Raw genomic sequence first — 27075 nt, 5'->3', positions numbered from 1 at the left:
TTTTTCGCTTTCTGCGTTATTGAACTTGTACCGTAAACGAGGTTCTTGTAAACTGAACCGTCCCAAATTTGGGGTGGCTGTGTCTTTTTGATTTTAATTTCCCTAAGCTATAGGACCATAAGTGGAAGTGCCCTAAGCTCTGTTGCTTTGTTTTTTAGATGTTTCAGGAAACACCATACACTTCTCCAGAGTGCCTGTTGGCAATTTACATCCCGCCCATCAGCATAACAAGGCTCCCAGTTCTCCATGGCCTGTCCTGCCTTTCTGGATTTTACACTTTTTTCAGATGGCCCATTTGACCGGGGCGCAGTGAGACCTTATTGTAGTGCAGATTTCCTTTTCAAGCATTATTGGTTGGCCAAAAAGGGCATATGCATGTTTTCCTGAATATATTCAGGAAAAAACGCGTATGCCGTTTTTGGCCAAGTCCATCATTGTGGACGTTCTGCCTCTTTTCCTATGCTTTACATGCAATTCCAGTCTACCTCCTGAAATCGGTTTCCTGCAATTCTGCCCCGCTTTCAAGTCCTCTTGGCAGCCTTACTTCAATATATTTTTGGACGATAGCTGTCAGTTATAACTGTGCAGGTTTGTGAATGACAGTGCCCCTGAGCTCCTTTCCTCAACTCGCTTTCTTGTGAGCTGGCCACAACACCGCAGGATTGCTTCAGGCCCTAGTGTTGTTCCGGCACAGCACGCTGAGCCTTTGGTTAATTCCTCTTCCTGGTGGGTAATGAGAGTTAAATTTGCCCGTCCAGACACCTCAAGCTAGTCTCTCTTGTTTCTCCCTATTCCTGTTCATTTTCTGCAGAAATTGCAAACTGGGCCAAACAGGAGGTTAAAGGCACTGACTCTCCAACTGGGGAGAGTGTTAGTAAAGCGTCTGGAATGTTGCACCCGAGTACCGGGGGACGAATACTGAGACATATTTGAACACGTTTCCCGATCACACGGTGGATCATACTCTGGGTTCCACATGCATGTTTTAGCTGAAGGAAGAATCCCTTAAACCTGGAGAGTTGAGACCCATGGAATGGGTACCATGCAATATGACTTCAAAGGGTCTGCATTTGCTCAACGATCCTCCCCAATCCTATCACTGCTGCGTTTATGCCACTGTACACACGCTAGATTCTCTTTCGGAGACATATAAATCCATAGGTTTTAAGATTCTTACTAATCAGGTATATTTTTAGGCGTTTAATATGGGGTGTTGAGTCCACTTCGTTGAGCAAGGAGTAGCTCTTGTCTATTACATATTTGGCTTATGGAACGGTATCTGTGCTAATTTCAATCTCTGGTTTTATGCAGCACCCCAACTCACCTTTCCCCTTAAGCAAGCATAAGTTGGTTTTCTACATTTGATACCCCGTTCTGTTTTGTAATTCAGTTCCTGTGTAGCCAAGTTTACATTCCGTGTAGTAGTGATATCTTATGATGTTTCTTTTTCTCTGTGACTTATTTCACTTAGAATCATCGTACCTGAATCCACTCATTATGCTGCTACGGGCCTGATGACAAAGATTTCATTGCTGAGTGATATTGCATTGTACGTAAGTACCACAACTGCTTTATCCATTTTTCGCTTTCTGCGATATTAAACTTGTACTGTAAACGAGGTTCTTGTAAACAGAGCCGTCCCAAACTTTTGGGTGGCTGTGTCTTTTTGATTTTAATTTCCCTAAGCTATAGGACCATAAGTGGAAGTGCCCTAGGCTCTGTTGCTTTGTTTTTTAGATGTTTCAGGAAACACCATACACTTCTCCAGAGTGGCTGTTGGCAATTTACATCCCGCCCATCAGCATAACAAGGCTCCCAGTTCTCCATGGCTTGTCCTGCCTATCTGGATTTTACACTTTTTTCAGATGGCCCTTTTGACCGGGGGGCAGTGAGACTTCATTGTAGTGCAGATTTCCTTTGCAAGCTTGCTTGGTTGGCCAAAAAGGGCGTATGCGTTTTTTCCTGAATATATTCAGGAAAAAACGCATACGCCCTTTTTGGCCAAGTGCATCATTGTGGACGTTCTGCCTCTTTTCCTGTGGTTTACATGCAAATACAGTCTACCTCCTGAAATCGGTTTCCTGCAATTCTGCCCCACTTTCAAGTCCTCTTGGCAGCCTTACTTCAATATATTTTTGGACGATAGCTGTCATTTTTAACTCTGCAGGTTTGTGAATGACAGAGCCCCTGAGCTCCTTTCTTCAACTCGCTTTCTTGTGAGCTGGCCGCAACACCGCAGGATTGCTTCAGGCTCCAGTGTGGTTCCAGCATGGCACGCTGAGCCTTTGGTTAATTCCTCTTCCTGTGGGAAATGAGAGTTAAATTTGCCCGTCCAGACACCTCCAGCTAGTCTCTTATTGGTTCTCCCTATTCCTGTTCATTTTCCGCAGAAATTGCAAACTGGGCCAAACAGGAGGTTAAAGGCACTGACTCTCCAAGTGGGGAGACTGTTAGTAAAGCCTCTGGAATGTTGCATCCGAGTACCAGGGGATGAAAACTGAGACACCTTTGAACACGTTTCCCAATCACATGGTGTATCATACTCTGGGTTCCACATGCATGTTTTAGCTGAAGGAAGAATCCCTTAAACCTGGAGAGTTGAGACCGATGGAATGGGTACCATGCAATATGACTTGAAAGGGTCTGCATTTGCTCACCGAACCTCACCAATCCTAACACTGCTGCGTTTATGCCGCTGTACACATGCTTGATTCTCTTTCGGAGACATATAAATCCATAGGTTTTAAGATTCTTACTAGTCAGGTGTATTCTTAGGCGTTTAATATGGGGTGTTGTGTCCACTTCGTTGAGCAATGAGTAGCTCTTGTCTATTACATATTTGGCTTATGGAACGGTATCTCTTCTAATTTCAATCTCTGGTTTTATGCAGCACCCCAACTCACCTTTCCCCTTAAGCAAGCATAAGTCGGTTTTCTACATTTGAGACCCTGTTCTGTTTTGTAATTCAGTTCCTGTGTAGCCAAGTTTACATTCCGTGTAGTACAGATATCTTATGATGTTTCTTTTTCTGTGTGACTTATTTCACTTAGAATCATCGTACCTGAATCCACTCATTATGCAGCTACGGGCCTGTTGACATAGATTTCATTGCTGAGTGATATTGCATTGTACGTAAGTACCACAACTTCTTTATCCATTTTTCGCTTTCTGTGATATTGAACTTGTACCGTAAACGAGGTTCTTGTAAACAGAGCTGTCCCAAACTTTGGGGTGGCTGTGTCTTTTTGATTTTAATTTCCCTAAGCTATAGGACCATAAGTGGAAGTGCCCTAGGCTCTTTTGCTTTGTTTTCTAGATGTTTCAGGAAACACCATACACTTCTCCAGAGTGGCTCTTGGCAATTTACATCCCGTCCATGAGCATAACAAGGCTCCCACGTCTCCATGGCCTGTCCTGCCTTTCTGGATTTTACACTTTTTTCAGATGGCCCTTTTGACCGGTGGGCAGTGAGACTTCATTGTAGTGCAGATTTCCTTTGCAAGCTTGCTTGGTTGGCCAAAAAGTGCATATGCGTTTTTTCTTGAATATATTCAGGAAAAAACGCATACGCCCTTTTTGGCCAAGTGCATCATTGTGGACGTTCTGCCTGTTTTCCTATGCTTTACATGCAATTCTAGTCTACCTCCTGAAATCGGATTCCTGCAATTCTGCCCCGCTTTCAAGTCTTCTTGGCAGCCTTACTTCAATATATTTTTGGACGATAGCTGTCATTTATAACTCTGCAGGTTTGTGAATGACAGTGCCCCTGAGCTCCTTTCTTCAACTCGTTTTCTTGTGAGCTGGCCGCAACACCGCAGGATTGCTTCAGGCCCTAGTGTGGTTCCGGCACGGCACGCTGAGCCTTTGTTTAATTCCTCTTCCTGGTGGGAAATGAGAGTTAAATTTGCCCGTCCAGACACCTCCAGCTAGTCTCTCATTGGTTCTCCCTATTCCTGTTCATTTTCCGCAGAAATTGCAAACTGGTCCAAACAGGAGGTTAAAGGCACTGACTCTCCAAGTGGGGAGAGTGTTAGTAAAGCGTCTGGAATGTTGCACCCGAGTACTGGGGGACGAAAACTGAGACACATTTGAACACGTTTCCCGATCACACGGTGGATCATACTCTGGGTTCCACATGCATGTTTTAGCTGAAGGAAGAATCCCTTCAACCTGGAGAGTTGAGACCCATGGAATGGGTACCATGCAATATGACTTCAAAGGGTCTGCATTTGCTCACCGAACCACACCAATCCTATCACTGCTGCATTTATGCCGCTGTACACACGCTTGATTCTCTTTCGGAGACATATAAATCCATAGGTTTTAACATTCTTACAAGTCAGGTATATTCTTAGGCGTTTAATATGGGGTGTTGAGTCCACTTCGTTGAGCAAGGAGTAGCTCTTGTCTATTATATATTTGGCTTATGGAATGGTATCTGTGCTAATTTCAATCTCTGGTTTTATGCAGCACCCCAACTCACCTTTCCTCTTAAGCAAGCATATGTTGGTTTTCTACATTTGAGACCCTATTCTGTTTTGTAATTCAGTTCCTGGGTAGACAAGTTTACATTCCGTGTAGTAGTGATATCTTATGACACTTCTTTTTCTCTGTGACTTATTTCACTTAGAATCATCGTACCTGAATAAACTCGTTATGCTGCTACAGGCCTGATGACATAGATTTCATTGCTGAGTGATATTGCATTGTACGTAAGTACCACAACTTCTTTATCCATTTTCGCTTTCTGCGATATTGAACGTGTACCGTAAACGAGGTTCTTGTAAAGAGAGCCATCCCAAACTTTGGGGTGGCTGTGTCTTTTTGATTTTAATTTCCTTAAGCTATAGGACCATAAGTGGAATTGCCCTAGGCTCTGTTGCTTGTTTTTTAGATGTTTCAGGAAACACCATACACTTCTCCAGAGTGGCTGTTGGCAATTTACATCCCACCCATGAACATAACAAGGCTCCCAGTTCTCCATGGCCTGTCCTGCCTTTCTGGATTTTACACTTTTTTCAGATGGCCCTTTTGACCGGGGGGCAGTGAGACATCATTGTAGTGCAGATTTGCTTTGCAAGTTCCTTGCTTGGCCAAAAAGGGCGTATGCGTTTTTTCCTGAATATATTCAGGAAAAAATGCATACGCCCTTTTTGGCCAAGTGCATCATTGTGGACGTTCTGCCTCTTTTCCTATGCTTTACATGCAATTCCAGTCTACCTCCTGAAATCGGTTTCCTGCAATTCTGCCCCTCTTTCAAGCACTCTTGGCAGCCTTTCTTCAATATATTTTTGGACGATAGCTGTCATTTATAACTCTGCAGGTTTGTGAATGACAGTGTCCCTGAGCTCCTTTTTTCAACTCGCTTTCTTGTGAGCTGGCCACAACACCACTGCATTGCTTCAGGCCCTAGTGTGGTTCTGGCATGACACGCTGAGCCTTTGGTTAATTCCTCTTCCTGGTGGGAAATGAGAGTTAAATTTGCCCGTCCAGACACCTCCAGCTAGTCTCTCATTGGTTCTCCCTATTGCTGTTCATTTTCCGCAGAAATTGCAAACTGGGCCAATCAGGAGGTTAAAGGCACTGAGTCTCCAAGTGGAGAGAGTGTTAGTAAAGCGTCTGGAATGTTGCACCCGAGTACCAGGGGACGAAACCTGAGTCACATTTGAACACGTTTCCCGATCACATGGTGGATGATACTCTGGGTTCCACATGCATGTTTTAGCTGAAGGAAGAATCCCTTAAACCTGGAGAGTTGAGATCCATGGAATGGGTACCATACAATATGACTTCAAAGGGTCTGCATTTGCTCACCGAACCTCACCAATCCTATCACTGCTGCGTTTATGCCGCTGTACACACGGTTGATTCTCTTTCGGAGACATATAAATCCATAGGTTTTAAGATTCTTACTAGTCAGGTATATTATTAGGCGTTTAATATGGGGTGTTGAGTCCACTTCGTTGAGCAAGGAGTAGCTCTTGTCTATTACATATTTGGCTTATGGAACGGTATCTGTGCTAATTTCAATCTCTGGTTTTATGTAGCACCCCAACTCACCTTTCCCCTTAAGCAAGCATAACTTGGTTTTCTACATTTGAGACCCTGTTCTGTTTTGTAATTCAGTTCCTGTGTAGCCAAGTTTACATTCCGTGTAGTAGTGATATCTTATGATGTTTCTTTTTCTGTGTGACTTATTTCACTTAGAATCATCGTACCTGAATCCACTCATTATGCTGCTACAGGCAGATGACATAGATTTCATTGCTGAGTGATATTGCATTGTACGTAAGTACCACAACTTCTTTATCCATTTTTCACTTTCTGCGATATTGAACTTGTACCATAAACGAGGTTCTTGTAAACAGAGCCGTCCCAAACTTTGGGGTGGCTGTGTCTTTTTGATTTTAATTTCCCTAAGCTATAGGACCATAAGTGGAAGTGCCCTATGCTCTGTTGCTTTGTTTTGTAGATGTTTCAGGAAACACCATACACTTCTCCAGAGTGGCTGTTGGCAATTTACATCCCGCCCATGAGCATAACAAGGCTCCCAGTTCTCCATGGCCTGTCCTGCCTTTCTGGATTTTACACTTTTTTCAGATGGCCCATTTGACCGGGGCGCAGTGAGACCTTATTGTAGTGCAGATTTCCTTTTCAAGCTTGATTGGTTGGCCAAAAAGGGCATATGCATGTTTTCCTGAATACATACAGGAAAAAACGCGTATGCCCTTTTTGGCCAAGTCCATCATTGTGGACGTTCTGCCTCTTTTCCTATGCTTTACATGCAATTCCAGTCTACCTCCTGAAATCGGTTTCCTGCAATTCTGCCCCGCTTTCAAGTCCTCTTGGCAGCCTTACTTCAATATATTTTTGGATGATAGCTGTCATTTATAACTCTGCAGGTTTGTGAATGACAGTGCGCCTGAGCTCCTTTCTTCAACTCGCTTTCTTGTGAGCTGGTCACAACACCGCAGGATTGCTTCAGGCCTTAGTGTTGTTCTGGCACAGCACGCTGAGCCTTTGGTTAATTCCTCTTCCTGGTGGGTAATGAGAGTTAAATTTGCCCGTCCAGACACCTGAAGCAAGTCTCTCTTGTTTCTCCCTATTCCTGTTCATTTTCTGCAGAAATTGCAAACTGGGCCAAACAGGAGGTTAAAGGCACTGACTCTCCAAGTGGGGAGAGTGTTAGTAAAGCGTCTGGAATGTTGCACCCGAGTACCGGGGGACGAATACTGAGACACATTTGAACACGTTTCCCGATCACACGGTGGATCATACTCTGGGTTCCACATGCATGTTTTAGCTGAAGGAAGAATCCCTTAAACCTGGAGAGTTGAGACCCATGGAATGGGTACCATGCAATATGACTTCAAAGGGTCTGCATTTGCTCACCGCTCCTCACCAATCCTATCAATGCTGCTTTTATGCCACTGTACACACACTTGATTCTCTTTCGGAGACATATAAATCCATAGGTTTTAAGATTCTTACTAATCAGGTATATTTTTACGCATTTAATATGGGGTGTTGAGTCCACTTCGTTGAGCAAGGAGTAGCTCTTGTCTATTACATATTTGGCTTATGGAACGGTATCTGTGCTAATTTCAATCTCTGGTTTTATGCAGCACCCCAACTCACCTTTCCCCTTAAGCAAGCATACGTTGGTTTTCTACATTTGAGACCCCGTTCTGTTTTGTAATTCAGTTCCTGTGTAGCCAAGTTTACATTCCGTGTAGTAGTGATATCTTATGATGTTTCTTTTTCTGTGTGACTTATTTCACTTCGAATCATCGTACCTGAATCCACTCATTATGCTGCTATGGGCCTGATGACATAGATTTCATTGCTGAGTGATATTGCATTGTACGTAAGTACCACAACTTCTTTATCCATTTTTGGCTTTCTGCGATATTGAACTTGTACCGTAAACGAGGTTCTTGTAAACAGAACCGTCCCAAACTTTGGGGTGGCTGTGTCTTTTTGATTTTAATTTCCCTAAGCTATAGGACCATAAGTGGAAGTGCCCTAGGCTCTGTTGCTTTGTTTTTTGGATGTTTCAGGAAACACCATACACTTCTCCAGAGTGGCTGTTGGCAATTTACATCCCGCCCATCAGCATAACAAGGCTCCCAGTTCTCCATGGCCTGTCCTGCCTTTCTGGATTTTACACTTTTTTCAGATGGCCCTTTTGACCGGGGGGCAGTGAGACTTCATTGTAGTGCAGATTTCCTTTGCAAGCTTGCTTGCTTGGCCAAAAAGGGCGTATGCGTTTTTTCCTGAATATATTCAGGAAAAAACGCATACGCCCTTTTTGGCCAAGTGCATCATTGTGGACGTTCTGCCTCTTTTCCTATGCTTTACATGCAATTCCAGTCTACCTCCTGAAATCGGTTTCCTGCAATTCTGCCCCGCTTTCAAGTCCTCTTGGCAGCCTTACTTCAATATATTTTTGGACGATAGGTGTCATTTATAACTCTGCAGTTTTGAAAATGACAGTGGCCCTGACCTCCTTTCTTCAACTCGCTTTCTTGTGAGCTGGCCGCAACACCACAGGATTGCTTCAGGCCCTAGTGTGGTTCCGGCATGACACACTGAGTCTTTGGTTAATTCCTCTTCCTGGTGGGAAATGAGAGTTAAATTTGCCCATCCAGACACCTCCAGCTAGTCTCCCATTGGTTCTCCTTATTCCTGTTTGTCTTACACAGAAATTGCAAACTGGGTCAAAGAGGAGGTTAAAGGCACTGACTCTCCAAGTGGAAAGAGTGTTAGTAAAACGTCTGGAATGTTGCACCCGAGTACCAGGGGACGAAACCTGAGACACATTTGAATACGTTTCTCGATCACACGGTGGATCATACTCTGGGTTCCACATGCATGTTTTAGCTGAAGGAAGAATCCCTTAAACCTGGAGAGTTGTGACCCTTGGAATGTGTACCATGCAATATGACTTCAAAGGGTCTGCATTTGCTCACCGAACCTCACCAATCCTATCACTGCTGCGTTTATGCCGCTGTACACACGCTTGATTCTCTTTCGGAGACATATATATCCATAGATTTTAAGATTCTTACTAGTCAGGTATATTCTTAGGCGTTTAATATGGGGTGTTGAGTCCACTTCGTTGAGCAAGGAGTAGCTCTTGTCTATTACATATTTGGCTTATGGAACGGTATCTGTGCTAATTTCAATCTCTGGTTTTATGCAGCACCCCAACTCACCTTTCCCCTTAAGCAAGCATAAGTTGGTTTTCTACATTTGAGACCCTGTTCTGTTTTGTAATTCAGTTCCTGTGTAGCCAAGTTTACATTCCGTGTAGTAGTGATATCTTATGATGTTTCTTTTTCTGTGTGACTTATTTCACTTAGAATCATCGTACCTGAATCCACTCATTATGCTGCTACAGGCAGATGACATAGATTTCATTGCTGAGTGATATTGCATTGTACGTAAGTACCACAACTTCTTTATCCATTTTTCACTTTCTGCGATATTGAACTTGTACCATAAACGAGGTTCTTGTAAACAGAGCCGTCCCAAACTTTGGGGTGGCTGTGTCTTTTTGATTTTAATTTCCCTAAGCTATAGGACCATAAGTGGAAGTGCCCTATGCTCTGTTGCTTTGTTTTGTAGATGTTTCAGGAAACACCATACACTTCTCCAGAGTGGCTGTTGGCAATTTACATCCCGCCCATGAGCATAACAAGGCTCCCAGTTCTCCATGGCCTGTCCTGCCTTTCTGGATTTTACACTTTTTTCAGATGGCCCATTTGACCGGGGCGCAGTGAGACCTTATTGTAGTGCAGATTTCCTTTTCAAGCTTGATTGGTTGGCCAAAAAGGGCATATGCATGTTTTCCTGAATACATACAGGAAAAAACGCGTATGCCCTTTTTGGCCAAGTCCATCATTGTGGACGTTCTGCCTCTTTTCCTATGCTTTACATGCAATTCCAGTCTACCTCCTGAAATCGGTTTCCTGCAATTCTGCCCCGCTTTCAAGTCCTCTTGGCAGCCTTACTTCAATATATTTTTGGATGATAGCTGTCATTTATAACTCTGCAGGTTTGTGAATGACAGTGCGCCTGAGCTCCTTTCTTCAACTCGCTTTCTTGTGAGCTGGTCACAACACCGCAGGATTGCTTCAGGCCTTAGTGTTGTTCTGGCACAGCACGCTGAGCCTTTGGTTAATTCCTCTTCCTGGTGGGTAATGAGAGTTAAATTTGCCCGTCCAGACACCTGAAGCAAGTCTCTCTTGTTTCTCCCTATTCCTGTTCATTTTCTGCAGAAATTGCAAACTGGGCCAAACAGGAGGTTAAAGGCACTGACTCTCCAAGTGGGGAGAGTGTTAGTAAAGCGTCTGGAATGTTGCACCCGAGTACCGGGGGACGAATACTGAGACACATTTGAACACGTTTCCCGATCACACGGTGGATCATACTCTGGGTTCCACATGCATGTTTTAGCTGAAGGAAGAATCCCTTAAACCTGGAGAGTTGAGACCCATGGAATGGGTACCATGCAATATGACTTCAAAGGGTCTGCATTTGCTCACCGCTCCTCACCAATCCTATCAATGCTGCGTTTATGCCACTGTACACACACTTGATTCTCTTTCGGAGACATATAAATCCATAGGTTTTAAGATTCTTACTAATCAGGTATATTTTTACGCATTTAATATGGGGTGTTGAGTCCACTTCGTTGAGCAAGGAGTAGCTCTTGTCTATTACATATTTGGCTTATGGAACGGTATCTGTGCTAATTTCAATCTCTGGTTTTATGCAGCACCCCAACTCACCTTTCCCCTTAAGCAAGCATACGTTGGTTTTCTACATTTGAGACCCCGTTCTGTTTTGTAATTCAGTTCCTGTGTAGCCAAGTTTACATTCCGTGTAGTAGTGATATCTTATGATGTTTCTTTTTCTGTGTGACTTATTTCACTTCGAATCATCGTACCTGAATCCACTCATTATGCTGCTATGGGCCTGATGACATAGATTTCATTGCTGAGTGATATTGCATTGTACGTAAGTACCACAACTTCTTTATCCATTTTTGGCTTTCTGCGATATTGAACTTGTACCGTAAACGAGGTTCTTGTAAACAGAACCGTCCCAAACTTTGGGGTGGCTGTGTCTTTTTGATTTTAATTTCCCTAAGCTATAGGACCATAAGTGGAAGTGCCCTAGGCTCTGTTGCTTTGTTTTTTGGATGTTTCAGGAAACACCATACACTTCTCCAGAGTGGCTGTTGGCAATTTACATCCCGCCCATCAGCATAACAAGGCTCCCAGTTCTCCATGGCCTGTCCTGCCTTTCTGGATTTTACACTTTTTTCAGATGGCCCTTTTGACCGGGGGGCAGTGAGACTTCATTGTAGTGCAGATTTCCTTTGCAAGCTTGCTTGCTTGGCCAAAAAGGGCGTATGCGTTTTTTCCTGAATATATTCAGGAAAAAACGCATACGCCCTTTTTGGCCAAGTGCATCATTGTGGACGTTCTGCCTCTTTTCCTATGCTTTACATGCAATTCCAGTCTACCTCCTGAAATCGGTTTCCTGCAATTCTGCCCCGCTTTCAAGTCCTCTTGGCAGCCTTACTTCAATATATTTTTGGACGATAGGTGTCATTTATAACTCTGCAGTTTTGAAAATGACAGTGGCCCTGACCTCCTTTCTTCAACTCGCTTTCTTGTGAGCTGGCCGCAACACCACAGGATTGCTTCAGGCCCTAGTGTGGTTCCGGCATGACACACTGAGTCTTTGGTTAATTCCTCTTCCTGGTGGGAAATGAGAGTTAAATTTGCCCATCCAGACACCTCCAGCTAGTCTCCCATTGGTTCTCCTTATTCCTGTTTGTCTTACACAGAAATTGCAAACTGGGTCAAAGAGGAGGTTAAAGGCACTGACTCTCCAAGTGGAAAGAGTGTTAGTAAAACGTCTGGAATGTTGCACCCGAGTACCAGGGGACGAAACCTGAGACACATTTGAATACGTTTCTCGATCACACGGTGGATCATACTCTGGGTTCCACATGCATGTTTTAGCTGAAGGAAGAATCCCTTAAACCTGGAGAGTTGTGACCCTTGGAATGTGTACCATGCAATATGACTTCAAAGGGTCTGCATTTGCTCACCGAACCTCACCAATCCTATCACTGCTGCGTTTATGCCGCTGTACACACGCTTGATTCTCTTTCGGAGACATATATATCCATAGATTTTAAGATTCTTACTAGTCAGGTATATTCTTAGGCGTTTAATATGGGGTGTTGAGTCCACTTCGTTGAGCAAGGAGTAGCTCTTGTCTATTACATATTTGGCTTATGGAACGGTATCTGTGCTAATTTCAATCTCTGGTTTTATGCAGCACCCCAACTCACCTTTCCCCTTAAGCAAGCATAAGTTGGTTTTCTACATTTGAGACCCTGTTCTGTTTTGTAATTCAGTTCCTGTGTAGCCAAGTTTACATTCCGTGTAGTAGTGATATCTTATGATGTTTCTTTTTCTTTGTGACTTATTTCACTTAGAATCATCGTACCTGAATCCACTCATTATGCTGCTATGGGCCTGATGACATAGATTTCATTGCTGAGTGATATTGCATTGTACGTAAGTACCACAACTTCTTTATCCATTTTTCGCTTTCTGCGATATTGAACTTGTACCGTAAACGAGGTTCTTGTAAACAGAGCCGTCCCAAACTTTGGGGTGGCTGTGTCTTTTTTATTTTAATTTCCCTAAGCTATAGGACCATAAGTGGAAGTGCCCTAGGCTCTGTTGCTTTGTTTTTTAGATGTTTCAGGAAACACCATACACTTCTTCAGAGTGGCCGTTGCCAATTTACATCCCGCCCACCAGCATAACAAGGCTCCCAGTTCTCCATGGCCTGTCCTGCCTTTCTGGATTTTACACTTTTTCAGATGGCCCTTTTGACCTGGGGGAAGTGAGACTTCATTGTAGTACACATTTCCTTTGCAAGCTTGCTTGGTTGGCCAGAAAGGGCATATGCGTTTCTTCCTGAATATATTCAGGAAAAAACGCATGCGCCCTTTTTGGCCAAGTGCATCATTGTCGACGTTCTGAGTCTTTTCATATGTTGTCAATGCAATTCTAGTCTACCTCTTGAAATCGGTTTCCTGCAATTCTACCTTGCTGTCAGTGCTTCTTCATAGCCTTACCTCAATATACTTTTGGAAAATAGTTGGCCTTTATAACTCTGCAGGTTTTTGAATTGCAGTGGCCCTTAGCTCCATTTTTCAGCTCTTATTTTTGTGATCTTGCCTCATATCCACAGGATTTTTTCATGCCCTATTCTTCTTCTGGGGCGCCTTGCTCTGCCTTTGGTTAATTCTTCTTCCTGATGTGAAATTAGAGTGACATGTGCCCATTGAAACCGCTACAGCTATTTTCTCACTGGTTCCCCCTATTCCCATTCATCCTCCGCACTAACTGCAGACTGTGCGATACCGGAACTTAAAGGCATTGACTCTCCGTGTGGGGATGTTGTTAGTAAAGTGGCTGGAATGTTGATCCGGAACCCCAGGAGAGGAAAATGAGGTGCGTTTTAGAAACCTTTCCCGATCATATGGTATACCATCCGCTGGATTTCCCATGCATGGTTTAGCTGTAGGAAGATTCCCTTCAACCTGGAGTGTTGGGACCCTTGGAATGAGTAGCATGAAGTATTGCATTAAACTTTCGGCAGTTGCTCACCAAAGCTCACCAATCCTCTCAGCCCCAAGTGTCCAGCCTTATGTCTTATCCAGCTGTGGGTTTATATGTGGTCATTCCAGGTTGCATCACAGCCCCTGAGCGAATTTTGTAAGAATTTTTCTCTCTTTCATTGTTTCTGCGTTTTGGTTTTAAAATTTATTTCTATAATGGGGTTTAGCTCATTTTCACTGCTGTGTTTGGCCACTCTGCACACACTTGATTCCCTTATGGAGATATATCAATACATGGGTTTTAAGATTCTTATTACTCAGATATATTTCTCTGCGGTGTATAGGGTGTGTTGAGGCCAGTTCATTGAGCAAGGTGTAGATCTTGTCTAATACCTATTTGGTTTATTGAACGGTATCTGTGCTAATTTCAAACTCTGGTTTTATGCATCACCCCACCTCTCCTTTCCCCTTAAGCTGACATAAGTGTGTTTTCTAAATGTGAGACACTGTTCTGTTTTGTAATTCATTTTTTGTGCAGCCATATTTATCCTCCCTCTATAAGTGATATCTTATGATATGTTTCTTTTTCTGTTTGACTTATTTCAAGTAGTATTATCGGACCTAAATCCACTCTTTATCCTTCTACTAGCCTTATTACATTGATTTCATGGTGAAGAGATATTCCATTGTACATAAGTACCACATTTTCTTTATCCATTGTTCTCTTTCCTGGGATATTTAAGGTGTACTGAAGTTGAGGTTCTTGTAAACAGAGTAGCCCTAAACTGTGGTGTGCTTGTGTCTTGTTGATTTTTAGACTTCCCTAGATATACTTCCATGATTGGAAGTGCCCTATGCTCTGTAGCTCTGTTTTTTAGATGATTTAGGAACCACCATACACTTCTCCAGAGTGGCTCTCGGCAGTTCACACACTGTCCATCAGCGTATAAAGGCTCCCTGTTCTCCATGGCCTGTCCTGCATTTCTGGTTTTTACAATTTTTTCGGATGGCCCTTTTGACCGGTGGGAAATGAGACTTCTTTGTTGTGCACATTTGCATTGCTTGCTTGCTTGGTTGCCCATAAAGTGCGTATGCGTTTTTTCCTGGATATATTCAGGAAAAAACGCATACTCCTTTTTGGGCCAACTGCATCATTGTCGAAATTCTGCCGCTTTTCATGTGCTTTAAAGACGAGTCCAATCTATCTCTTGAAATCTGTTTCTTGCAATTCTGTCTTGCATTCAGATCCTCTTCTTTGCCTTACCTCAACATATTTTTGGACGTTAGTTTTCATTTATAACTCTGCAGGTTTGTGAATTGCAGTGACCCTGAGCTCCATTTTTTAAGTTGCTCTTTTGTGAGCTGGCCTCAAAGCCGCAGGATTGCTTCAGGCCCTATTTTGGCTCCAGCGAGGCGGGCTGAGCCTTTTTTTACTTCTTATTCTTAATGGGAAATTAGAGTGACATGTGCCCGTCCAAACCCCTACAACTATTCTCTCATTGGTTCCCCCTCTTCCCGTTCATCCTCCTCACAATTTGCAAAATGTGTGAAACAGAAGTTTAAATGTGCTGATTCTCTAAGTGGGGAGATTCTAAGTAACGTGGCTGGAATGATGAACAGGAGCACGAGGAGAGGATAAATGAGGTGCATTTTAGACACATCTCCCCATCACATGGTGTACAGTCCTCTGGGTTTTCCATGCATGTTTTAGCTGTAGGAAGATCCCTTGAACCTGCAGATTTGGGACCCATTGAATGGGTACCAGGTAGTATTACTTTAAAGGGTGTGCATTTCCTCACCCAACCTCACATTTCTCTTAGCACGAACAGTTTCCAGCCTTATGTGTCATCCTGCTGTGGGTCTAGATGTGTTCAATCCATGTTGCATCACCGTCCCTGAGGAAAAGTTGTAAGAGGTTTTCTCTGTCTCTCTGTCGTTTATTTTTTTCAATTTATTACTATATTGGTTACAGCTGATTTTCAAAGCTCTGTTTCTTGCTGCTGTACATCCACTTGATTCACATACAGAGAGACATCAATAAATTCTTTTTCAGATTCTTACCAGTCATATATATTCTTTTCCGGTGACTTGAGTGTGCTGAGTGCAGTTCTTTTAGCTACCGTGTAGGCCTTGTTGATTATCAGTTTGGTATTTGGAATGGTATCTTTGCTAATTTCAACCTCCTGGATGATGCCTCACCCCTCCCCACCTTTCCCGTTTAGCAGCCTTACGCGTGTTTTCTACATACTTGACTATGTTTTTCTTTTGTAATTTATTTCATGTGTAGCCATTTTGGATTCCACCTTTAAGTGATATCTTATGATATGTGTCTTTTTCTTTTTGAATTATGTCACTTAGAATGATCATACGTAACTCCTCCGGAGTTGTTACAACTGGCCATATTTCATTGATTTCCAGGCTGAGTAATATTCCACTCTACATAAGTACCACATCTCTATCCATTTTTTCCCTCCAGAGACATTTAAGTTATATCCTAGTCGAGGATCTTTTAAACAGAGAGGCAGTAAACATTGGGGTGCCTGTGTCCTCTCGATTTTTGTTTTTCCCAAGACATACACCCATGAGTGCAAGTGCCCTATGCTCTGTAGCTCATTTTTTAGATGCTTTAGTAAACACAATACACTTCTCCAGAATGGCCGTTGGCAATATACATTTCCACTATAAGCCTCACAGGGCTCCCTCTTCTCCTTGCCCTGTCCTGCATTTCTGGTGTTTACACTTTATGAGGATGGCTCTTCTGACTGATGCGAAGTGATATCTTTTGTAGTATTGATTTCCAGTGCCCACCTGTTTGGTTGGCTAAAAAAGTGTATGCCCTTTTCTTGAATATATACAGAAAAAAACGCATACAGCCTTTTTGGCCAACTGCAATGTTGGCAATGTTCAGCCCCTTTTCTTGTGCTTAATGGCGAGTCCTTTCTACCTCCTCAAATCCCTTTCCTGCCATTCTCCCTTGCTTACCAATCCTTTTCTCTGACTTTCCTCAAGACATTTTTCAGTGATAGATATTTTCAACTCTGCAGTTTCGTGAATTTTACTGCCCCTGAGTTCCATTGTTCAACTTGTGTTTATGGGAACTGGCCACAAAGCAGTGGGATTTCCTCAAGCCCTATACTGTTTCCATGGGCAACCCTAGCCTTTGGTCAATTCGTCTTCCTGATTGGAAATTAGAGTGACATGTGCCTGTCTGAACACCTAGGACTTGTCTCTCATTGTTCCTCATCCTTCCGCTTCATCCTCTGGACAAATTCCAAACTGTACGCAACAGGATGTTGACAGTGCTGACATCTCCAAGTGGGGAGACTGTTAGTAAAGACGCTGGAGGGGTGAACCCGAGCACCAGGAGATGAGGAGATGAGATGCCTTTTCCAAACTCTTCCCGATCAGACGGTATACCATCCTCTGGGTGTGACAGACATGTTTTAGCAGTAGGAAGAGTCCCATTCATGTAAGGAGAACACCAGGGCTTTTTCAAAATCAGTGTCTCCCCGAAACCCAAACTGGGGAATTTTTTAAGCTACGGCTACACATATGTTCATTAAGGGCCTTGGGAAGTAGGCAGAGTCCAAACTTTAGATGTTTGAAGTCTTCAGGGTCAGAAGCACTCACCACCGGCTTCCCTTAGGTTACACTTTAACTGTCATTGATAGATGATGTCAATAAAAATATCTATTCTTTTTCCGATTATTTCCCCTTATAGGTTATTGCAAAATATTGAGTGTAGTTCCCTGTGCTATACAGTAGTTCCTTGTTGATGATCTATTTTATACATAGCAGTGTGTATGTGTTAATTCCAAACTGTTAATTTATCCCTCCTCCCACCTTTCCCCTTTGGTAATAATAAATTATAAGATTTTATACTTCTCAGAAATGGGGGAGCTGAAAGAGAGGTATCATTTTCAATGGAAAAGCATTTAAAACAAGATTGAAGCTTTAACCAAGATTATTAGGTGTACATCCTTGGAAAGAAATCACTTCATTTCTCTAATATTGACCTGACAAATAAGACAAACCTTTTCACTGAACTTGCTTATAATAAAGTGATGGAAATATCAAATGGAAGTGTTAGAAACATCTTATTTTACCCGAGCCTTATAAACTGTTCTATGTTAACTACAGTTTGGCTCACACATCTGTTCATTGAAGTTACAATAGTCTCAATTTCTGTTACTGATCCTCCAGAGTGGACCCCAACAAGTGTCCCCCTGCCCAGTGTCATTGGGGCCAACAGATCGAGACTGAGTTTGGTTCACAAGCAAAGGAAACTTTATATTTTAAACAGAGAATGGAGAGGTGAGAGCACGCACTACCCCGTGGGCTGTGGGCTGGGCTGCTGTGTAGAGATCCTGTCAGAGTCAGTGGGAGGGAGGGGGCGGAGCACTCGAGGGCCGGGTTGGCTGCAGCTCAGCCTCTATATCTCGGAGTCTGCACTGGGCCCCAGGAGCTGAGGTGTCGACCCAGCCATTCTGCACTAGGAAATCTGGTCTGAAGTGCCGGGTGTGGAACCTCTGCATGCGGGACCCTAGGAGCACGTGAAATTAGACAAAGCACAAAGGATAAAAAAGGTCAGACTTGACTTTATTGCCCAGATTCTATTTTTATCTCCCAGGGATTTTTAATGGGCTTTGCTGGGGACAAACCCCTCCTCTGCCTTTTGTCCCGTTCCTCATTCTTGGAGTGCTGAGGGTGCAGACCCTTCTTCTGTAACTGCTGAGTGCTGAGTTGGGAGCCCTCATACCAGGGGACGAGGGTCAGAACTTCTCCCCAGCAGCCTCCAGGTGACGTTGATTGGCCCCAGGACCCCTGCCTCCCTGCTCGTCCGCCTGAGCACCAGCATTGGAAGTGTTATAGATTCTAATGACCTTTAAGGGTCCAGGAAAGAGATGTGCAGAGACGCTGTGGGGGCCGGTTTCACCCCGCCCCACATTTGTTCGGCCACCTTAGGCTGACCGTTTCTGCCAGCCTAGATGCTCTGACCAGTAGTCTGCTCTTTCTTCAATTAGGCCCCTGAATTAACGTAAAAACAGCACCAGGTGTCAGAGCCCTGCCCGCTCAACTCCCAGACAGTCCAGGGTCAATGGTGATCAAGGACCATGATGGCCACTGAGTCAACAGCCTTTTGAAGTAAACAGGAGTCCAGCCGGTCTTATTGGCCACCATCATCACGGTGTCTGTAGGCTTTTCTATGGTGACAGTGTGATATACGTTTCCCCCGCCAAGATTATTAGCTCCCCTCCGGGTGCAGTAAGTCCTGCAAGCAGTAGTCTACTCCTTCGGGACACACTATTGTTGTTTTATGAGAGAAACTCCAGGTCAAGTGATGTTCACACGAGTCGTCATGGTGCCCTGTTGCCCCCGGTTATCTCTCTGGATGTTGGAGTTGGAGGGCCTCCTCACTCGAGGTCGGTGTGCCCACGGAGTGAACCCTGCAACTTCAGGGCATGGTTGGTGATTAGGATCACCACGTGGGGTCCTTTTCCCTTAGGAGAGAGGTGGCCTTTTGGGCTGCTGATTTTCAGGTTTTTAGATACCGCCAGTATCTTGGCCAGATGTGGCAGTGGGCCAAGCCCCTTGGTGACTGTAGTTTATCCTACCTGGATGGCATTCTTGTGTTGTTCCATTTCAAGTGGTCCCAGTTTTTGCACTAATTCTCCAATGGCGACTCACCTTTCACCGGGAATGGAAAGGTCAAAGGGTTTAGCTCAATTAGGGAGTTCCAGGGCAAGGGTCTGAATTGACTGCTCTTTCCATTCTTGAAAGGCCACTTCTGGATTCTGTTCAAAAGGATCATCATCTTTTCCTTTCAGTGTTTCATATAGAGGCCCAGCTAGTAGACTGTAGTTAGGGATCCAGAAGCAGCAAACCCTGGCCTCCCCAGGAACCCATAAGCTGTCTTCTAGTTTTAGAAAGGGGTAAGGCTGCAAATGGTTTCTTCCCTTTCCTGGGATGGGCTTCTCTGACCTTCTGTGAGAATGAAGCCCAGGCAGGTCACCGCAGTCTGTGATATTTGAGCTTTTTCTTGGACAACTTCTATCCTTTATTGGCTTGGTAGTTCAGAGGCCTCCTTAGTAGGGCTGGCGATCAGAATGTCATCTGCATATTGAAGGAGGGTTTCCTTTTCCAGAGGTAGAACTTTTCAGTCTTTAGCTAAGCTTTCCCCAAAGATGGTGTGGGAATTTTTGAACCCTTGGGGCAAGACGGCCCGGAAGTATTGTTTTAGTTGTATGTTGAGTCCTGCCACTCACAAGCCAAAATTTCTTGTGACTCTGGGACTAATGGAATACAAAAGAAGGCATCATTGAGACTAATACAGAATACCATGTCCTGGTGGTTGGTAGAATGACCAGCAGGGTGTAGGAATTAGGAGCAACTGGAGGTATATCCTCGGTGGCTTCACTGACTGTCCTGACATCCTTTACCAGGTCCCCAGCAGCCCATGGGGCTCTCGTGGTCAGGCCAATCCCAGGATATGGAGCTCTCCTGGGCAGGTACCCCACCCCCAACCCAGCCCACGGGGCTCTCGTGGTCAGGCCTCTCCCAGGATACAGAGCTACCCTTGCAGGTACCGTGGCAGGGCTGGGCACACAGGAACCGTGCACATAGCTCTCACTGAAGAGCACCCCCATCTCACCTGTCGCTCAGAGCTGACACAGAGCACCTCAGAGCAGGACTTGAACTAACAAACAGCAGCTGCGACAGGTCTGTGACCCTGGGCATCACTCTGTGTGGCCTCCCTCCACCTGGTCTTCCAGAGACTTCCACTGCACCCGGGGCACCAGGCCTCTGTCTCCAACCACCACCCACCCCTCCTCTCCCTGACTCCTGGGTTCCTCTCATTAGGAGAGGCTTTTCTTGAAGTTGTCTCCCACTCATGGGCCAGATAAAATGATTAGAAAACAAGCCAAAGCTGCAGCCCCTTGTCTATCCTGACTCTCAGGAGCCCACACCTGTTCCTTGGACCTGGCCGGTTCAGCAAGTTCCATTTTCTGCAACTGTGAGCCCCTGAGGGGTGATGATTGGCTGACCTGGGCAGCCTTACCGTGCCGGCCAGCCCTCCCCAGGTGTGCCTGGGTTGAGATCAATATAAATACCACTCCAGGCAGCAAGAGCCCCTGCAGCTGTGCCTGACGCCATTTTCTCTGCCCTGTCAGCAGTCTCGGGGCTGGGCTGGTGGGAGGGAGTGAGAGGCCACGGCTTTGTGGGTGGCCCAGTGTGAGTGGGGCTCTGCTGGACTTTCTGCAGCAGTTGCCAGGCTGCCACCTGCTAAAGAAGAGGATGTGTCACCCATACCTGCTGCTGGAATTTCTCCCTGGGCAGAGGTCAGGAAGGAAAAAAGCAGTGGGAGCAGGGACAGGACGGGTATCTCAGGCAGGGAAATGGAAATCTTCCAGAAGAGCACCCAGGACCAGGGCCATCCTGGCTGGCCTGCAGGCACCAAGTCAGCTGGCATGCTGTCACTCATGTGGCTCCATGGCCCTTCCTCTAGGCTTTCAAGTCCTTGTATATATTCAGGTGTTTTACCTGGGAAGGGTGGGAACAGTTCAACAGCAACTGGCCTGGGGCTCAGCTCACGTTCACTCACAGATGCCTCGGCACGGTGCCCCAGCTTTGCAATGAGGACGCTTGTTGTGTGGGGGCTGCTGGCTGAATGGGAGACGATTCCCCACCACTGACCAACTTCAGAATTGTTTACAACTGGAGCAAGGGCCCTGATACGGTTTTCCTCTGAGTAACTGGTGGGTTCTGTTTTTTTTTTCTCTTTTTCGTTTTTGGTTCAAGGTAGAATTTATTCCTCTTTTTTGTATTTACAGATATAAGCATGGAAATAATTTATTCATATAAATACATGTATGTGAAGGGAATAATTGTTTTTTCTGTTTTGTTTTTTAAATTTTATTTCTTTTTAATTTTGAATTTTATTTTATATTTTTATACAGCAAGTTCTTATTTGTTATCTATTTTATACATATAAATGTTTACATGCCAATCCCAATCTCTCAACTCCTCCCACCACCACCCCCCCAAGAGCTTTCCCCCCTTGTTGTCCATACGATTGTTGTCTACATCTGTTGCTCTATTTATGCCTTGCAAAACGGTTAATCTGTACAGTTTTTCTAGGTTCCACATACATGCATGAATATACAAGATTTGTTTTTCTCTTTCTGACTTACTTCACTCTGTATGACAGTCTCTAGATCCATCGACGTCTCTACAAATGACCCAATTTCATTCCTTTCGTGGCTTAGTAATATTCCATTTTATATATGTACCACATCTTTATGCATTCGTCTGTCTGTGGTCATTTAGGTTGCTTCCATTACCTCGATATTGTAAATAGTGATGCAATGAACATTGCGGTGAATGTCTCTTTTTGATTTATGGTTTTGTCTGGGTATATGTCCAGTACTGGGATTGCTGTATCATATGGTAATTCTATTAATAGTTTCTTAAGAAACTCCATATTGTTCTCCATAGTGACTGTATCAATTTATATTCCCAACAATAGTGGAAGAGGCTTCCTTTTCTCCACACCCTTTCCAGCATTTGTTGTTTGTAGATTTTCAGATGATGCCCATTCTAACAGGTGTGAGGTGATACCTCATTGTTGAGTCCATTTCGTTGAGCAAGGGGTAGGTCTTGTCTATTACATATTTGGATTATGGAACGGTATCTGTGCTAATTTCAAACTCTGGTTTTATGCAGCACCCCAACTCACCTTTCCCCTTAAGCAAGCATAAGTTGGTTTTCTAAACTTGAGACCCTGTTCTGTTTTGTAATTCAGTTCCTGTGTAGCCAAGTTTACATTCCGTGCATTAGTGATACCTTATGATGTTTCTTTTTCTGTGTGACTTATTTCACTTAGAATCATCGTGCCTCAATCCACTCATTATGCTGGTACAGGCCTGGTGACACAGATTTCATTGCTGAGTGGTATTCTGTTGTACGTAAGTACCGCAACTTCTTTATCAATTATTTGTTCTCTGGAATATTTAACTTGTACCGTAGAAGAGGTTCCTATAAACAGAGCCATCCCAAATTTTGGGGTGGCTGTGTCTTTTTGATTTTAATTTCCCTAAGCTATAAGACCATAAGTGGAAATGCCCTAGACTCTGTTGCTTTGTTTTTCAGATGTATCAGGAAACACTATACACTTCTCCAGAGTGACTGTTGGCAATTTACATCCCGCCCATCAGCATAACAAGGCGCCTAGTTCTCCATGGCCTGTCCTGCCTTTCTGGATTTTACACTTTTTTCAGATGGCTCTTTAGACCGGGGGGAAGTGACACTTCATAGTAGTTCGGATTTCCATTGCAAGCTTGCTTGGTTTGCCAAAAAGGGCGTATGTGTTTTTTCCTGAATATATTCAGGAACAAACTCATACGCCCTTTTTTGTCACGTGCATCATTGTCGATGTTCTGCCTCTTTTCCTATGCTTTAAATGCAAATCCAGTCTACCTCCTGAAATCGGTTTCCTGAAATTCTGCCCCGCTTTCAAGTCCTCTTCGCAGCCTTACTTCAATATATTTTTGGACATTATCTGTCATTTATAACTCTGCAGGTTTGTGAATTACAGTGCCCCTGAGCTCCTTTCTTCAACTCGCTTTCTTGTGAGCTGGCCGCAACACCGCACGATTGCTTCAGGCCCTAGTGTGGTTCCAGCATGGCACGCTGAACCTTTGGTTAATTCCTCTTCCTGGTGGGAAATGAGAGTTAAATTTGCCCGTCCAGACACCTCCAGCTAGTCTCTCATTGGTTCTCCTTATTCCTGTTCATTTTCTGCAGAAATTGCAAACTGGGCCAAACAGGAGTTTAAAGGCAGTGACTATGCAAGTGGGGAGAGTCTTAGTAAAGCGTCTGGAATGTTGAACCCGAGTACCAGGGGACGAAAACTGAGACACATTTGAACACGTTTCCCGATCACAAGGTGGATCATACTCTGGGTTTTTCATGCATGTTTTAGCTGAAGGAAGAATACCTTAAACCTGGAGAGTTGAGACCCATGGAATGGGTACCATGCAATATGACTTCAAAGGGTCTGCATTTGCTCACCGAACCTCACCAATCCTATCACTGCTGCGTTTATGCCACGGTACACACACTTGATTGTCTTTCAGAGACATATAAATCCATAGGTTTTAAGATTCTTCCTAGTCAGGTATATTCTTAGGCGTTTAATATGGGGTGTTGAGTCCAGTTCATTGAGCAAGGAGTAGCTCTTTTCTATTACATATTTGGCTTATGGAACGGTATCTGTGCTAATTTCAATCTCTGGTTTTATGCAGCACCCCAACTTACCTTTCCCCTTAAGCAAGCATAAGTTGGTTTTCTACATTTGAGACCCTGTTCTGTTTTGTAATTCAGTTCCTGTGTAGCCAAGTTTACATTCCATGTATTAGTGATATCTTATGATGTTTCTTTTCTGTGTGATTTATTTCACTTAGAATCATCGTACCTGAATCCACTCATTATGCTGCTACGGGCCTGATGACATAGATTTCATTGCTGAGTGATATTGCATTGTACGTAAGTACCACAACTTCTTTATCCATTTTTCGCTTTCTGCGATATTTAACTTGTACCGTAAACTAGGTTCTTTTAAACAGAACCGTTCCAAACATTGGGGTGGCTGTGGCTTTTTGATTTTAATTTCCCTAATCTATAGGACCATAAGTGGAAGTGCCCTAGGCTCTGTTGCTTTGTTTTTTAGATGTTACAGGAAACACCAAACACTTCTCCAGAGTGGCTGTTGGCAATTTACATCCCGGCCATCAGCATAACAAGGCTCCCAGTTCTCCATGGCCTGTCCTGCCTTTCTGGATTTTACACTTTTTTCAGATGGCCCTTTTGACCGGGGGGCAGTGAGACTTCATTGTAGTGCAGATTTCCTTTGCAAGCTTGCTTGGTTGGCCAAAAAGGGCGTATGCGTTTTTTCCTGAATATATTCAGGAAAAAACGCATACGCCCTTTTTGGCCAAGTGCATCATTGTGGACGTTCTGCCTCTTTTCCTATGCTTTACATGCAATTCCAGCCTACCTCCTGAAATCGGTTTCTTGAAATTCTGCCCCGCTTTCAAGTCCACTTGGCAGCCTTACTTCAATATATTTTTGGACGATAGCTGTCATTTATAACTCTGCAGGTTTGTGAATTACAGTGCCCCTGAGCTCCTTTATTCAACTCGCTTTTTTGTGAGCTGGCCGCAACACCGCAGGATTGCTTCAGGCCCTAGTGTGGTTCTGGCATGACACGCTGAGCCTTTGGTTAATTCCTCTTCCTGATCGGAAATGAGAGTTAAATTTGCCCGTCCAGACACCTCCAGCTAGTCTCTCATTGGTTCCCTCTATTCCTGTTCATTTTCGACAGAAATTGCAAACTGGGCCAAACAGGAGGTTAAAGGCACTGACTCTCCAAGTGGGGACAGTGTTAGTAAAGCGTCTGGAATGTTGCACCCGAGTACCGGGGGATGAAAACTGAGTCACATTTAAACACGTTTCCCGATCACACGGTGGATCATACTCTGGGTTCCACATGTATGTTTTAGCTGAAGGAAGAATCCCTTAAACCTGGAGAGTTGAGACCCCTGCAATGGGTACCATGCAATATGACTTCAAAGGGTCTGCATTTGCTCACCGAACCTCACCAATCCTATCACTGCTGCATTTATGCTGCTGTACACACGCTTGATTCTCTTTCAGAGACATATAAATCCATAGGTTTTAAGATTCTTACTAGTCAGGTATATTCTTAGGCGTTTAATATGGGGTGTAGAGTCCACTTCGTTGAGCAAGGAGTAGCTCTTGTCTATTACATATTTGGCTTATGGAACAGTATCTGTGCTAATTTCAATCTCTGGTTTTATGCAGCACCCCAACTCACCTTTCGCCTTAAGCAAGCACAAGTTGGTTTTCTACATTTGAGACCCTGTTCTGTTTTGTAATTCAGTTCCTGTGTAGCCAAGTTTACATTCCTTGTAGTAGTGATATCTTATGATGTTTGTTTTTCTGTGTGACTTATTTCACTTAGAATCATCGTACCTGAATCCACTCATTATGCTGCTACGGGCCTGATGACATAGATTTCATTGCTGAGTGATATTGCATTGTACGTAAGTACCACAACTTCTTTATCCATTTTTCGCTTTCTGTGATATTGAACTTGGACCATAAATGAGGTTCTTGTAAACAGAGCTGTCCCTAACTTTGGGGTGGCTGAGTCTTTTTGATTTTAATTTCCCTAAGCTATAGGACCATAAGTGGAAGTGCCCTAGGCTCTGTTGCTTTGTTTTTTAGATGTTTCAGGAAACACCATACACTTCTCCAGAGTGGCTGTTGGCAATTTACATCCCGCCCATCAGCATAACAAGGCTCCCAGTTCTCCATGGCCTGTCCTGCCTTTCTGGATTTTACACTTTTTTCAGATGGCCCTTTTGACCAGGGAGCAGTGAGACTTCATTGTAGTGCAGATTTCCTTTGCAAGCTTGCTTGGTTGGCCAAAAAGTGCGTATGCGTTTTTTCCGGAATATATTCAGGAAAAAACGCATACGCCCTTTTTGGCCAAGTGCATCATTGTGGACGTTCTGCCTCTTTTCCTATGCTTTACATGCAATTCCAGTCTACCTCCTGAAATCGGTTTCCTGCAATTCTGCCCCGCTTTCAAGTCCTCTTGGCAGCCTTACTTCAATATATTTTTGGACGATAGCTATCATTTATAACTCTGCAGGTATGTGAATGACAGTGTCCCTGAGCTCCTTTCTTCAACTCGCTTTCTTGTGAGCTGGCCGCAACACCGCAGGATTGCGTCAGGCCCTAGTGTGGTTCCGGCATGGCACGCTGAGCCTTTGTTTAATTCCTCTTCCTGGTGGGAAATGAGAGTTAAATTTGCCCGTCCAGACACCTCCAGCTAGTCTCTCATTGGTTCTCCCTATTCCTGTTCATTTTCCGCAGAAATTGCAAACTGGGCCAAACAGGAGGTTAAAGGCACTGACTCTCCAAGTGGGGAGAGTGTTAGTAAAGCGTCTGGAATGTTGCACCCGAGTACCAGGGGACGAAAACTGAGACACATTTGAACACGTTTCCCGATCACATGGTGGATCATACTCTGGGTTCCACATGCATGTTTTAGCTGAAGGAAGAATCCCTTAAACCTGGAGAGTTGAGACCCATGGAATGGGTACCATGCAATATGACTTCAAAGGGTCTGCATTTGCTCACCGAACCTCACCAATCCTATCACTGCTGCATTTATGCCACTGTACACACGCTTGATTCTCTTTCTGAGACATATAAATCCATAGGTTTTAAGATTCTTACTAGTCAGGTATATTCTTAGGCGTTTAATATGGGGTGTAGAGTCCACTTCGTTGAGCAAGGAGTAGCTCTTGTCTCTTACATATTTG

The sequence above is a fragment of the Pseudorca crassidens genome, chromosome 4 (genome assembly GCF_039906515.1).
Source record: "Pseudorca crassidens isolate mPseCra1 chromosome 4, mPseCra1.hap1, whole genome shotgun sequence".
Lineage (NCBI taxonomy): Eukaryota > Metazoa > Chordata > Mammalia > Artiodactyla > Delphinidae > Pseudorca > Pseudorca crassidens.
The sequence above is the reverse complement of the archived record's forward strand: the minus strand, read 5'-3'. Positions refer to the sequence as shown.